This window comes from Pogona vitticeps, chromosome 1 (assembly GCF_051106095.1).
Source record: "Pogona vitticeps strain Pit_001003342236 chromosome 1, PviZW2.1, whole genome shotgun sequence".
NCBI classification, from domain to species: Eukaryota; Metazoa; Chordata; class Lepidosauria; order Squamata; family Agamidae; genus Pogona; species Pogona vitticeps.
The window spans coordinates 207,312,540-207,328,847 of record NC_135783.1 but is presented as its reverse complement, the minus strand read 5'-3'; positions in this window follow the sequence as shown (position 1 = coordinate 207,328,847).

Here is a 16,308-nt window from a genome sequence, read left to right as displayed (position 1 = left end):
CTACAATTCCATCAAGATTGTATCCATCATGCAACAGGGACAGTGGTTGACCCTTCCCTCCAATGAACAAGAATCCCTTGCTCCAGAACAATTATTTTCTCCTGGCAGGGAGGCTTCCATCCATGCCAGCAGCCCATAAAATGAACAACAGCATAGCCAGAGGGGTGGTGGTGGTGGTGACAACATGGCTGAGGCATTCTCAAAAATTTATCAAAGTTCCTGATCATGCAGAATTCTATCGTGGCATTCAAACAAACATAATTACAGTTCCACTGCAGACCTTCCCTATCACTGTGGAGTGATCTTGGGTGGAAGTGGTCAGACCAACGTGTAATATTTTATGATGTCTGAACCAGACCAGTGTCATGCAGACAATGTGTGAACCATGCCGTCTAGATCAGATCAAAAAGATGCCAGAAACTGGGGTGGAATTTCTCTGCAATAGTTAAAAAATGAGGCATCACAACTCACTAAACATGCAAAAACGAACACGCACACAGCTTCATTTCCCAGTGACTGCAGTGTCACCCTGATAAGACATGAAGGAGGCCCATGTCACCAATTCAGTATGAATGCTTTTTTTTAACTCCAATTGTTTTAAATGTTCAGAAGTCACACCACACATGGTTTTCCGCTGTCTGTATGCAAAGTTACATCTCCCCCACATTTCCCAGCACACAGAAAATGTGGATAATCTTTATTAGTACAGACCACCTTCACCCCATCCCAAAAGAGGAGTTACAAAGGACTGAAAATATTAACATTGTCTCCTGCCACCCAATATTTATTTAACAAACCTCTTTTCCATGCCCACTATGACTTTTTATTTTCTCAACACTGCAAGAGCATTTAAAATGAAAAATTATCTTAGACTTTCTGTGTAGTCTATATACGTCATAAAATTAGATTAAATGGATAGTTTGGGATATGGATGTATAAATGTCTGCACATTCAGGCACACACACACACACACACCCTTCAACAGCAGAATCAAAGAATATATAATAGGAATTTGCAGAAAATACAAATGGCAGCTAAAGCAAATGAGCTACAGTGTTCTTTTTTAGCTGCTACCAGAACCGCTAAATCTGCGATTGTCAATGCAGAGTACATCACTGTGTTTTGTTATTTATAAAGTGTTGCAAAGTGACAAAGTAATGCCATCCATCAGAATCCAATCCGAGATGGATCTGGCAGAAGGAAGTGGGGTGATATTTGTGTTCTTCATTCAAGGTGGCAGTTCGGGGACTTTATAAGGAAGTTTGTTTGTTTTCTTAACTCTTTTAAATTTCAAAAGTACACAGATGAAGTCACAGAATAAAACTGAATTGGGCACGGATGCTGGCAAGTCTTTGGGTCTGAATCCTGAGTCTGAGTCCCTATTAAAAACAAGCTCTTTTTCCCAGGGGGAAAAAAGGGAGATGTGGTTGGGTTCTGAGTCGTGAGTCGAAATCCAATTCATTGAGGGGAAAATGACGAGTCAAGTCCAAGTTGAGTCACTAGTGTGACTCAACTTGGACAGCGAGTCTCATGACTCAAGTCCCCTTCCTTGGAAATGGGGTTCCGGTCTTGGAATTCTAGAAGTGAAAAGGGATTAACTTTTTTGCATTCATATGGAATCAAAACAGGAGTCTACGTTGGGCTTGCTCCCAGGTGCTTTCTGTGTAGATCACAGGGAAACAGAAAGCAAGAAGTCCCAACCCAACAGGCAACCACAGTTGCTTGGAGAGCCCAAGTGAAGGAAGAGTGCTCTCAAGATGGAGGTGAAAGTTCATCCCAAGCCAGGGGCCGTGTTCCTGTTGGCAAAAGGTGGATGCCGGAGCAGAGGTATCAATCCCTACAGAAGTGTATGAATCATTTCCAGTGGGGGTGAGAAACCTTTGACCCTCCAGATGTTTTGGCCTACAATTTCCATCAGTCCCACCAAACACGGTCAATGGTAAGAACAGTGAAAGCATGTTCTATAAACATTTGGAATGCCACCCCCTCCCTCCTAACAAATAGGTATTCCTACCTCTTTTACCATGTTCCAATTTTTACATTTCTTTAGCTTCATACCTTGGGCTCTTTTTCCTTTTCTGAAATCAGACCCATCCTGGCTTCTGCTGCAGAGTTGAGCAGATCTTATGCTCGCAGCAGCTATAAGAGCATCATCATCCTGAGCCTGCAAGAGACAGAATTAAGCCATTCTAGACCCAAGGAGTTCTTCTGGGCTGCCGAGCAACATCCTAACACTGATATTATGGGTGGCATTAGCTTGTGATACTCAGTCTTCTGAAAACTTACTTCCTACTTTTAATGGAAAACCTAACTTATCTTCTTGTGATACTGTCTATCAGACCACATGAAACGTCTGAATAATGTTCTCCTTTCTCTAAGAGCAGTATGCTTACCAAATTTCAGGCAGGCCAGAGCAAAAAGTGGAGAAAGCTGTATCCGTGTTCCATTTTGCTCTCACATTTTCCTCACCCTTAAAGACATAGGTAAAATAGATGAGAATGGACTTGTTCCCCTTTTCATTTTTTTAAAGAATGCACACGCTTCATTTTCAAGTGTGTCGCTTCTGCCTGTGCCCCCTCTGGTTGTTAAACCTGACTGGGATTAGCAAGCAGAGGAGGCGTTATGGAAGGAGTCTGTGGGTTTGTGGTTATGACTGACGTTGTTGTGCCACCATTGATGTGTGTGGTACTTTGCACAGCACATGAATGGCAGCTACCCATTCCGGGGACTTGCAATCTAAAGATGAGCATGGGAATAACAAAGGAAGGGAAACAGGGGCATGACTGTAACAGGTGAGGCATATGTGACTCCTTCCATTCTACAGCTGTTGGCTTACTTGCAGTAGCCGGTGTAAGAAAAGTGGAGCTGACGGGCCACATGTGTCTCTCCAAAGGCCATTTTCCATCCACTGAGTCCCATTAGTCCTTGGTGGCAGCGGGGCGGGGGTAGAGAACTTTTTTCATGCGACCAATTGCACAGATCATGGTTGTGTTTCTCCCATCCAGCCAAAACACCACCTACCATCTGAAGCTTTTCTTTGTTTTCAGATCTTCTGTGTAGCAGACTGGCACAGTGGACTACGGGGAATGGTTAGCTTTAATGACGATGACGAACTCCGAATATCATGCAACACACACACACCCCAAGATAGCTGTGGAGGAGGCTACAGTGAAGGGGGGATTTTGGCCTTGAAGGATTGTTAAATCAATATAAAACAAAACAAAAAAAAGAAGCATTCATCAGTCACTGTTCATTTGTTTGTCTATTTGTTTGCATTTTCTGACATTTCTGGGCCTGGTGCCATCGTCTCTTGGGTGCTGGGAGAACAAAAAGCCCCCACCCCAGGTCCATCCAAGTGGCCCTCCTCCAACGTAAAGTATAGGATGCAAACTAACTAGAGGTTTCCCAGGTAAGGTGAGGGTCGTAAAGCAAACGAGGGCCAAGGCTGCATGTCAGCATTCTGGGAGGCCGTTTTAGGTACTGAGGTAAACCAAGAGAAAATGGGTGGAATAACCTTGCTGCTAGGGTTGCCACTTACATGGGTATCAAAAGGAGGACATATAAAGACAAAAAAAGAGGACAGAGGAAGACATCTGCCTGCCATCCAGAGCATGGAGGAGAAAAGGAATGTTTTCTGCAGTAGCACTTTTCACCAAGATCTCGCACAAGGACAGGCAACTAACCCTTAAGAACGAGGTAACAGCGCATCAAGCTCCTAAATTCACTCACAACTACTTGAACTTCAACAGTAAAAGACATAGCTACGGCCAGCTCTAACCAGTACATTACAGACCAATCAACTTATTACAGTATTTACTGTAATTTATGCCTTCATATTCCACTTGGTACTCACACCACAAAACCTATCATCCACATACTAGGAGACAGACCTTAATGAGAAAATAACACTCGCCTATGCCTCCCGAAACGGGATGACTCACATGTAGGGCCCGATCCTCAGGCACCCCTCCCGGTTTCTTGTTCCACGGCCGCCTTTGGCCGCCCTTTTCCCTTCAGGTGATGAAGCCCCTCCCACCCGCTCTCGTTCCCCCCCTCCATCGATCCATCCTCACCAGTGGCAGAACAACAAATGCCTAGGATTCCATGCCACATAAGACCAGGGTCCTTTCCCATTTCAGGAAGTGGGTGCCCTCTAGTGGCCGCAGGGACCACCGTAGGGGAGGCTGGGCGCCCCATCCTGAAAGTGAAAGCTGGAGATTTTAAAGGTTTTTATCTTTGCCTGCCGGACAGATGACATTAGGCTAAAAAGGAGGACATGTCCTCCTTTTACTGGACATCTGGCAACCCTACTTGCAGCTCTGGAGGAGGCCTTCTGAATGGCTGAAAGAAGGGGAGTTCAGTGGGCAGATCCCAAAGAGGAAGGCATGTGTGTACTGAGATACAGAGCATGAAGGACATTGGGGGGAGGGTTCCTCAAGGCAAGGATAAGAGGTTTGTATCATGTAAACAAAATTATTACTAAAAGCAACAGAGCACAACAATCCAATTTGAAAATCCCTCTCAGGCTGCCAGTCACTCTGACTGCCAATCGTAAGTCAGGACTGGCTTGATGGCCCATTATTATTATTTATTACCGTATTTTTCGCTCCATAAGACGCACCTTTCCATAAGATGCACCAATTTTTAGGAGAAGAAAACAGGAAAATATAATCTGTTTTCTTCACTCCATAAGACGCACAGACTTTCCACCGCCCTGTTTTGTGGGGGAAAGTGCGTCTTATGGTGCGAAAAATACGGTATTTCCTGCACCTGTGGGGACAAAAATTTATAAACTATTGTGTTGCCTTTTCCTGTCTCTCCTGCTTCAAAGTGCTCTACACATCTCTACTGCCTCTTCCTGGACTTGGAATTTTAAGCCAATCTGCATTTCTCTGTGGGCTATAGCCAACACCCACCTGTTTTGTTCATTGATACCCAGGTATGGCATACAATGTTAATGGAAAAAATGACTAATAAAGTTAGACTATATAGAGGAGAAATAAGGCAGTCAGTTCACTGAAAACTGGAAGCCTTTATTAAAATATGTCAATAAAATAAATCTCAAGACACGTGGTTTGGAAAACAATTTGGAGCATTTAGATTGTTGGTTGATATTTCTTTAAGATGAGATGGGGAATGGTGTAAATGTGATTTTGAGAAATGTGGGGAATAGCAATTGGTCAACAGATAAATTATATAACAACTAAGATGACAGTTTACTATGTTAAGCTTTGTATTTATTACTTGTAACATGATGGATTGTCTTTTCTTTAGAAATAAATAAATACATTTTTAAAAAAAACTTAAGGAGGGAATGTTGTCTGAAAATCACATTATATGGACATGAAGACGACTCCTCCTCTGACTCTTTCGCAGGTTTCTTGTTGTAGACAGAGCTATGAAGGTTGAAAGATATTTTAAAAACCTGGGATCAAAATTTAATACATGAGAAAATTGAAATGCCTTAGGACAACAGCATAACTAATGGCAGCTAATGTACTGGAGTTAGAAACAGAATATATTCTGCTTTCGCTGCCCACTCTTGGCAAACCACATTCAAAATACATTACAAAAGGAAATGAGTGCCTGTTGGAAGCCTTTGAGGCTTTGACACAATGATAACTTTCTTCTAAGAAGCTTCTGTGAAGAGGAAACGGCCAATTTAAGATGTCAAGAAAAGTGGAAATACACATGGGGGTCAGGAGTCAGTCTCAAACCTGTGTGTATTCTGCCGACTACCCCAACCACAGCTGCCCCATCTCTGTGATTTATTTTTCCTTCTTTGGAAGCAGGGCAAATGAGCATAACAATATCTGCCAAGAGGCTGGAAAAGTTACTTCTCTGGACTACGTTTCCCACAATCCTCAGCAAGCATAGCCCCTGCCCATACTGGGTGGAGGTCAGTGGGAGGCCCTGAACCAAAAAGGCAATTTAATGAGCTCTGAACTTTTGCATATATCAGACATACATCCATGTCCTGTGTATTAAGTTTAGGTGTGCATTTAAACATTTGAGAGTGAGGTGCATGTGAGTCTCACTAAGTACCTTCACTTGGTAACTACTCCAAATTAAAATGACTCTTGTCAATTTTACCATAGGCTTCTATCATTTTCCTGGATTCCGAATCATTTCTCTCTCCATGTATATGAGATGACTTTTCAAAATGGAGTACTTTTGCTTTATAAATGATGCATTTTTCAATGAAATTGCCAAAGTAGTAGTTGTCTTAAAACTTAATGCTGACCTTATCCACCACCATCACTGTGCGAAGGTGCCTCAGGTAATGAGACCCGTCAGCGGAATATCTCAATCATTCTTCCATGCCCCTCTTAATTCATTTCAAAATCCCCTCCTTTGGTTTCTTCTGTGATTCTCAGCCACCCTAGCACATCACAATGTCGGAACCAGGAAAAACTATACCAACAAGTGTGGGGCTATACTGGGGGCAGGATGGCCAACTGGGCTAGGCCTCACATTCATGGAAGGCCTCAAATTTAAAACACATCACAAGTTTTGCAATACTGTTTTGTCATTTTTTAAATGTTTTCATGTACAGGGAGCCTCAAAAACAGGCAGTATGTCCCCCATGCAATAGAGTATTGGAAAAAGGCATAATTAGGATTCTAACTGGTTCAGAAAGCCCTCCATGCGTAGCAAGCTTAGGGCTTCAGACCTACCCACCCACCCTCTCCCCCATGTGGAGAGGTAACGGGTTGAAGCAAGAGGAAAGCACTGGGAGGGATGAGGTGAACCATGGTGGGCTGATCTCCCACTTCAGCACAGTTCAAAGCAAGAGAAGATTGGATGCCCAAAAGGAAAACAAGGCAGAGAGGGAGACTCAACTGTTAACTAAAATTAAAATGGAAATAGAAACAATTCGGTATGTTTTTGTTTCGTCTTGAGGAGTCTGAAAGGATCGGCAGTTTTGCTGCCAGGTGCAAGAGCCTGTTGGCTTCTGCAATCCACCTTGAACAGACCTGGTATCATCTGGTTTCAGAAGCTGAAGAGACTTGTCCTCCTGGCCCACATTTGGTTGAGACAGTACCATGGAATATCAGGCATCTTGAGGGTCCTGCCTGACCCTCAAGCACTCAAACTCTGCCACTCAGAGATTCCTCTCTGGTTAGATGAAACCATGGTCTTACTCTGTGCAACTACTTCTATAATCTCATGGCTGTATTTGGGCAAACAATGTTGTACTTCATGTGTAGCAAGCAACTACGCCTACGGTTTTCCTTTAATTATTGGCAACATGAAAGCCTTCTCTTTCTAGGCGTCTCCACTCCCTCCCAATAAAAACCCATTTCTGCTCAGTAATGGCGTTTTGTGGGGGAGAATGTCACTGTACTGCAAGGAATTTAATTGAAAGTACCCATGCAAATGGATCAGTTGTGAAAGCAAACCACTGGGATACTATGAAGAACTACACCTGTGTTGTAAACATGCCACGGATGCAGGTGCCGCTCTACCTTTAGAAAGAAAGGGCCCTGCCCTAATAATATTAATGGCATATTTTGTGCCACAGTCTTGGTGGGGCAGGAGAGTTGCATGCATGGCCACTCCTTGGGATCAGGAGCTGACATCTTCATGGTTCACCCTGCCCGTGAACCATGAAGAGAAAAGAAAAACAAAACAAAACCACACACTCAAAACCGGCAAGAATAAAACGGCAAGGCTAGTGCTGCTCTGCAACCCCTAGTAACTAGGAAAAGAGAATGCAAGGACTTTCGTTTCTTCTCATGGCTGTACTACTGTATAATAGTACAGTATCAGTTCCAGCAAAAGACAAAGAGCTGATGTAGAACTATTTTTTTTTGTAACAGAATTAGTGATAAGGTATCATTTTACTTGGCCAGTAAATGTGACAGCGATCATCACCAAGTTTTATTTCATAGCTCATCACCTTGATGGGCAGGGATGTGAAGGAGTGGAGTGAAGAATGATCTGTTGGCATATCAGAAATTACACCCTTTCTCTCCCATCTCAAGTCTCCGTCTTTCTCTCTATTTTGAAGATAAACAGTATTAATAGAGCTCTGCGTGGGAACTGAGTCCCCCACCCCTTTTGCATTTAACATCGAACTGTTATGTCTCCTGCTATCCTCAGACTTTCCAAGATCGCCAAGCCAGGGCCCAGCAAGGCAGATCTGACCATCCTGGCTGAGCAAGGATCCTGTTCAGTCAAGTTACTTGCACAACAGAGCGTGAGCGGTTTGACTTCTCCAGAGCTCACACAAGGACAAATCCGGGATCTCCTTGCAACCAGCCTGCCAGCTGTCTGTGACAGGGGCTTTGGACCGGGCATGTATTAATGGGAGATCCCACATTACTGTCTCAGCAGCATTTTACGCTGTCCTAGTGTCACACCAGATTCCCGTTTGGGAGTTGCAGTCCGCACAAAACTCTGGCCCTTGGGTGTTTAAAGCATGATACATAGCAGTACCCATTCCACTTCTTTTATGGGAGGTGCCCGTACAAGCTGATGTTGCAAAGGTCAGCACAGTGGCCTTCAGGGAAAAAGGGAATGTCCTTCTCAACAGGAACCCACTAGGCAACACAGCCAGAGTATCTGCACTTCAAGAAAACTCCTAGCCAGCAACTTGCCTCCACTAAGGAAGGAATTTGACTGGGGCTTTGGCTAGATTGCTCCACTTCAGCCTCACCTTCCTGCCTAAGGAGTGTGACTCCTTCAAGGGACAATGGCATGGCCATGGGGTGATTCCATGGGAAGGCACAGAGATTCTTGGTTCTTCGGTTCAGGATCTGCAAGGTTCACAACCGTCACCTGTTCTTCATCCAGGAGGGTGGCAGCTTTCAAGCTCAAGCCACTCATGCTTGGCCTTGGAGCCCTAAATTTCTCTCCAGGCTGGAACTTCTCATTTTCCTCCTGCCGATTTAGACTAAAGATCCAGCTAGCAGCATATCCTGTTGCCCATAGTAGCCAAACAGAAAGTCCACAAGGGAGGCACTGAGACCACTGTCCTCTCCTGCAGCTGCTCCCCACCGTTTAGGAGCATTTTTCACCCAAGCGTGTGCATTCAGGGCAGTGCCTTTACCGACCATGTCTCTGTACTGCCAGGGTGGGCTCTTTCTATGGGGCCCACCTTCATGATGTCCAGAGTGAACCACATGGGGGGGTAGGTAGCTTAGAGGAGCAAAAGAACAGAGGAAGGATCTTCAACCTCAGGTGTGTACAGGTGAAGCTGTCTCCATGTGGTAGCTTTTTTTCCCTTCTCTTTTCTCTTCTGCTCCATCCGTCCCCAGTCTAGACGCCTTTGTTAATGACACAAAAGAAGGCACCATGTCAAAAAACACCAAAGCCCACCTCAGGCTTCGGTATTATCCTAATGTTACATGTTGTCTAAATGTGCCTATAGTGTACCCAGTGTAGTGTAGCACAGTGGTCCCCAACCATGGGCCTCCAGATGTTCTTGGACTTCCACCCCCAGAAGCCTTCACCAACACCTCTGCTGGCCAGGATTTCTGGGAGTTGAAGTCCAAGAACATCTGGAGGCCCAAGGTTGGGAAGCACTGATGTAGCGGATAGAGTGATGGATTAGGATTCTGGCAACCTGAGTTTCGATCCCTGCTCAGCCATGGAAACTCAGGGAGAGGGGTGGAACTGATAAAACCACTCCTTAAAGATCTCACTTACCTTGAAAGCCCTACTATAAAGCTCACCATGAGCCAGTTCCAACTTGACATCACATAGCAGAAAATAGCCATTAGGCTAGCAACGAGGAATAGGGATAACAGCTGTTCCGAATGGGCAAGTCCTGTAATATAAGGACCATGACAGAAGACTGTGGCAACATGGCAGAGCTGCTTTTTCTCCTCTTTGGGTCTGGGTTTGGAACCGGATGTCACGGAGGGCAGGCCTCATTCGGTTGCCTCCTTCCTGCCCTGCCCACTCCCCACAGCTAAACTACAAATGAGTCAATCAAAACATGTGACACAACCGATTCATAGCTGTTTGTGAAGCAGTCCTCTTGAAAAGTTGACAGTGGAGTGAACCAAACTTGAAATACAGCTCAGACATTTTAAGTGAACAAAGGAGGCCATTTCCCTTCCCATGCGGTCTTTTCTCCCAAGGTGCCGATAATGTTCTTTCCCTTCCTTTCTTAAAGGCAGGACAGCTGAAAGAAGCCAGACTTTCAGAAACAGATGAGTGACAAGATAAAAGCTATGAATTTTAGCACAGGCACTGTTTTAAGCCTATAAAGTGGCTTCCTCACCAAAAACAGCTAATGGAAGTACCCTATTTCCTCAGGACTGGATTTTAAGGTAGGTTCTACGAGGCTACATGCTATAGCTACCAAGAGGCCCAAAGGGTGACACTTGCTACACCTATGACAGATAGTACTTTTTTCACAGTAAAAGTACTCTTACCTGCATCTTTAACACCTCAAAATATTTTTATTGGCCTGTATTCATCATTTTGTGAAAGTGAAAATGCTAACACAACAATAACATGCACTTTATGTGACGCTGCCATTAACATGAGAGGTATTGTCTCTTTCTCTCTCTTATTTAATGAATTTAACAGGCTTCAAAACTGCTAAACATAGTGGAACAATTTGGGTGGATTATAAGGAAAGATTTAATTTTTCCCAAAGCTGGCAGATTTCACAACAACGCAATTAAGGCAGGCAAAACAAGACAAAACACCTAAGTTATTAGCAAACTTTGGGGCCACCGAAGATGAAGAAGCTGCCTTGACATTTCCTGCTTCCGTAGCATTTCGTTCTCTTCGTTTTCAATGTCCTGCGTTCCTCCCCCACCCCCGCTCCCCATCTGCTTTTATAAAGTCTTTCAGGCTTTTTCTAAAAAATTAATTATACAAATCATTAGTATTAAAAAGGTAATATAATGGTTCCAAGAACAAGCTTCACAGAGTATCTGCATATTTAATCATCTGTGTTAATAAATATTTAATCATTCATTGAATTCAGGTTCTGTCTTGAAGCTTAACTTGATAACAAACCTTGCAACTGGTAGAACTAATTGGTACAGAACAAGTGAATAATTTATAAGAATAAAAAGCACTGGGTTTTCGGAAGGTGTGCAGAGACCATGAAGCCACAGCTGTTTCTGGGAGCGAACAGGAAAACAATGGCGCCGCCTCGAAATTCCACAGCCCGCTGCTGCCCTCCAGAGGCCGAGATGTGCCATCGGCTCCCATGCCTTAAAAGAGGGCTATGAGGCCGACTACAAAGTCAGATCCATTAAGTTTTAAATATTCATGCATTTCATTAAAGCTATCATAATTGGTCTACCGTACACATTGATTATGCATAGACCATCAAGTGTTTAACCTCTGAAAGCTTGCATGCGTATTTAAATATATCTGTTATGTCCTGTCGTGGTGGCTTCAGAGAAATCTTCAGCAACATGGAGCTGAATTAGGGTGTGGGAGGGGGGAAAAATTATGGCAGCGCTGAAGGGAAAAGATAGCTTCTCAACAAATACATTTTCCGCAGCATCTTTGGAAAAAATAATAATTTTTGTTCCTTAAGCATTCTAAATATATACAACACTGATACCTTTGATGTGGCTTAAATGGAGAGGAGCAAAAGCTGGCTGGCGTTCCTCAATAACTGCTCATTTCTAGTGATTTTCCAGCCGTATTTTGTGCTCAGATTTTGGGAAGATGACAAACGTGTGCTTTTAAATTGCATCGCAAAACCCATGATGAACGAAATTTAAAAATCAAATAAGGCGACGTGGAAAGAGATCTCAGCTAAAAAGCAAAGAAACATAATAAAAGTTGGAATACTTGGCGGTCAAAAAAGTGTAAAACGATAAAATGCCTAAATTCCTGTAATTCAATTTTATAGCAGCAAAAATTAAACACAAACAACCTAATGACCATTTTAAATATACATGAATCCCTTGGTGTAAAACAAACCACCACAAATGGCTGTTTAGGAGCAAATGAACCTGGATCACTTCATACATAACAAACAACCAAGTGTGTTCAGGTTGTAAACGATCTTTTTTTAAAGTGCTCTAACAAAGTCTTAATCACCTCTATTGACTATATCACACCCAGGATAAAACAAACCCCGCCTTTTCAGACCAGTGTCCCAAACATAACAAAAGAACTCCAGCGTATCAATGATGCCACCTCCAAAATAAAAATTACTTAAAATTGTAGGACGTTGTGAGCAATGATAATGAAAACATGCAACATTTTCAAAACCGGCTTGCTCCTTCAAAACACTGTAATTACCTAGTTACATGGGCAAAGTGAGAAAGCAAGCTCAACCCTTATAAATCAAGATGGCAACATCTTAAGATCATTCAGGAAATTGTTTTGGCTACAGGCATCCTATTCCAACAGGGATTCACGTGAGTACTACAGCAGAACATCCCTCAGATGCAGCGTGCAGAAGTATTACAATGAAGAATGATTGTGTTATAATGCATAATACTGAGAGTGTCAGACATTGCTACATCTCAGGAAGTGGAGCCAGAAGCATGCTCTGCATCATGAACAAGATTTCAGGTTTATTGGATAAGCTGTGCTTTCTACTAGAACCCAAGCGTCTAACAGTCTTACTGCTTGTTCACTGGTTTTATTTTTATGCCAGATGTGTCCCAGTAGAGGGACTCCACTGGAGCATGGTGCATGGTAATAGCTTTGGTGGGCAGGTGTATACCAAGTACAGATGCTGGAAGCATTAGGCCCCCTATGTAAGGGTTCAACCAAAAGGCTCGTATTATTAACCCATAAACAAAGGGAGCAGCCTAGCCCTGCCCTCCTTCTGTCTTCACTCTTTCAGAAGAGCAATCTGTATGCATGGAGAACCTAGTGTGACTGGGAACCAATCTGAAATTGTTGAACCACATGGAAAGCACTGGCGGATACTGACCACTCTCCTCTTCAGATGTATGGTAACTCTCTACAAGCAGAATGCTAGTTGGACCAGACCACTCCCTATACTCATAGGTTGAGGCTCACCTTTTTACTGAATGAAACAGAGCTGATCTGCTCATGTTAAAATCTTACCAGATGTTCATTCCTCAGATTAACTTGTTAATGCTAATTTGCATTGGTAACTATAAAATAAATTGCCACCTTGCTCATAAGTAATGTGCTTGTCATGCACTACTTTCAAATTTTAAAAAGTGAACACTTCAGAAATTTCCCCTAAATGCAATAAATTAATACAAACATGGTTAATTGTTATTCAAGCCATTTACCTTGTCGATGTTAAAACAACTGTGAAAACGATTAACCATTATGATGTATAATGTGTAGGAAATAAATGTTTAATGAATAAATTCAGCATTCTAACTAAATATTAAAGGCACAGAACACGTGCTCAGTCCAGGACGTCATGATTAGATGGAGAGCTCATCTCACAAGAGCTTTTCACACAGAAATCCACTCCTGGTTTTGCAAAGGCCTTCTTCTTCTGGACCCTAATGGGGTGGGCAGCTGCTAGCTCTTCTTTTTGTCTAGACAGCTGGGGAGGCAGGAAGGAATCTCTGCCAAGCTACTAGAAATCCTCATGCAACCGGCCACCAGATCCTGATCAACCTTCCGCCCACCTATGCTTTACAGGGGAGAGATAAATTCCTGGATACTCTTGTATATAGCAAAGTATTGGATTGCAAGTATGGCATTGTGGAATGTTCTAGAACAGAGTTTTATCATTCAAATAAAATTTAAAGCTGTAGTCACATTTGAACCACAGTGCCTGCTGTTGTTGCTTCTAGTTCTGAACACCCTGAGCACTCAAAATGTGATGCCTAAATGCCGTGCCTTTCAAAAATGAAGAGTGACCTGTCTGGGAACCAGACGTTTGCTTTCATTTGCTGTTTTACACATGGTGCTGCGGACTGGCCACAGGTCATTCATCCCTGCTGTTGCTACTCCGCCTCTGTTAACTGACGGAAGCGTGTCACTGTTGGGAGCTTTATTTGCAACCTTGCATGCTGTCTGTAATTTGTGTGATTGGGAGGGACTTTTCAGGGCTGGAGTGATTATTTATCCAGTGCTAACCAATAGTTCCTTCTAGCCTTTTAATTAAAGAGGGCTCTGCCTCTCTGCAGAGTACTGTACACTTTCCTTTTCTTTAGTCTGATGGTGGCAATTGTTTGCTGTTGATCTGTTCATCTGGTTGCTAATTGTGTGTACAGTAAAGAAAGCAGCATGTCCAAGTCTGTAGTTTCAAGCAACTGTAAATAAATATTTTATTCTTTCTCCTATAAATATCTCAGAGTGAGTTATTAAGACTTTAAGTGCCAGTTAATGAGAAAGGGGTAGACTCTGGGGAACTTGAAACTATTCTCCTCTGTGGATCTCTGTACTTCTAGGTAAAGGTAAAGGTTCCCCTTGACAATTTCTGTCCAGTCGTGTTCGACTCTAGGGGGCGGTGCTCATCCCCGTTTCCAAGCCATAGAGCCAGCATTTTGTCCAAAGACAATCTTCCGTGGTCACATGGCCAGTGCGACTTAAGACACGGAACGCTGTTACCTTCCCACCGAGGTGGTCCCTATTTATCTACTTGCATTTGCATGCTTTCGAACCGCTAGGTTGGCGGGAGCTGGGACAAAGCGACAGGCGCTCACTCCGTTGCGTGGATTCGATCTTACGACTGCTTGGTCTTCTGACCCTGCAGCACAGGCTTCTGCGGTTTAGCCCGCAGCGAGCAGCAAAAGGAATTTTACCAGAAATTCAAAACTCTGCAACACTAACCACCAACAACCACATCCTCCATGAATTTCTTGCTTGAGAAGCAATCAGAATTGGTACCAAATGAGGGGAGGCAATGCACAGCCTTTGGCCTAATTTCAACATCCCAGTGCTAGTAATTAACACAGATGTCTGGCAAGAGTGGTATTTTCTCCCTTAAAAGCACCCTCTGTGAAAAGAGAGGGGGAAAAGATAGTGGCAGAAATAGAATGGGTGACAGAAAGAGAGAATGAAAGAGAAGTGGACCAACCCAGTGTTGCTCTAGCCCCAGCCACTGATGGCTTTGGTCTGACCTCACATGGGGATACAGCTCCCCTGCCTCCATATATTGCCTTTCTGGAATCCTGTCCCTCTTTCACCAGGCTAATGCTTAGAAAGCCATTTTCAGCTGTTTAATCAACAATAAGATTTTTTTAAAAAGAATTCTTTGAAGGTCAGTATTTTTTAAGCTGTTTTAATATTAATTCTTATTGCCGTCAACAGTTTGTACGTAAGTTCTTTGCTTTTATTGAGTTTTAGCATACTGGTGCTATGATGGCGATTTTACTTTCATGCGATGTGTTGTAAGCCAGTTTTCTGTAATTTATGTAGGGGAAAACAATGAATAAATAAATAAATAATGACTATGAATATTATCCACCATGAACCCTCAATTGAGGATGAAACCTAGCCATTCCTTGGGAGAGCAGGTGTATTACACTGCTGTGCCCATAGACAGAGTGTTCAGTCTTCTACAGCAGAGTCCAAGGAAATGCAGGAAGAACCCACACTAATGACCATCCCCACATTACAAGGCTGCAATCCTATACATACCCATGGGGAGGATCTCATCCTGAACTCAGCGAGGCTCACTTCTGATTAGACATAGACAGCACCGCATTTCAGCTGCTTGCACTCACAATGACTGCTAGGGACACAGCTATTTTATTTTGTGAACAGCCTCATGTTTATTCCCAGTGTTTCTATTCAGCTTCTGGATATCACTCACGCGTCTCTCCAAAACTGGGACCCACAAGACAGGCAAGTGCAAATTTTGTGTAATAAATGTGTAACATGCATATCTTAGCTTAGGGAAATAAATGGAGGTGTGGGCGATGGGGCTGAAGAACTGCAAGAAAATTCATGGGTTGTGCTAACGCATATCTAACATATCCAAAACCAGTTAAACAGTTAATTAGCAAACTTTAAAATGGCACCCAAAAAAGACAGTGCAAAATGTAATTGAGTTTTATATAAAGCAAAGTGTTACTGCTTATATACTGCCCCATAGTGCTTAAAGCTCTCTCTGGGTGGTTTAAAATTTAATTATGTATGCTATACACTGCCCCCTGCCCTGGAAGCTGGGTACTCAATTTACCAACCTCAGAAGGCCAGAAGGCTGAGTCAACCTCAAGCCAGTTACTTGTGCCCAGGATTGAACTCAGGTCAAGAGCAGAGTCTTCACTGCGCTACTGCAGTTCAACCACTTTGCTGTGATGCTCTGTATACACATTGTGTGAGGAACTGTTTCTTAGAATCTCATCACCATGTGGGATTTTGTGGGAGATTTCCTCCCGGTCTACATAATTGTGGAAGAAGCAAAACGAGGAAAGATCTCAAAAGATA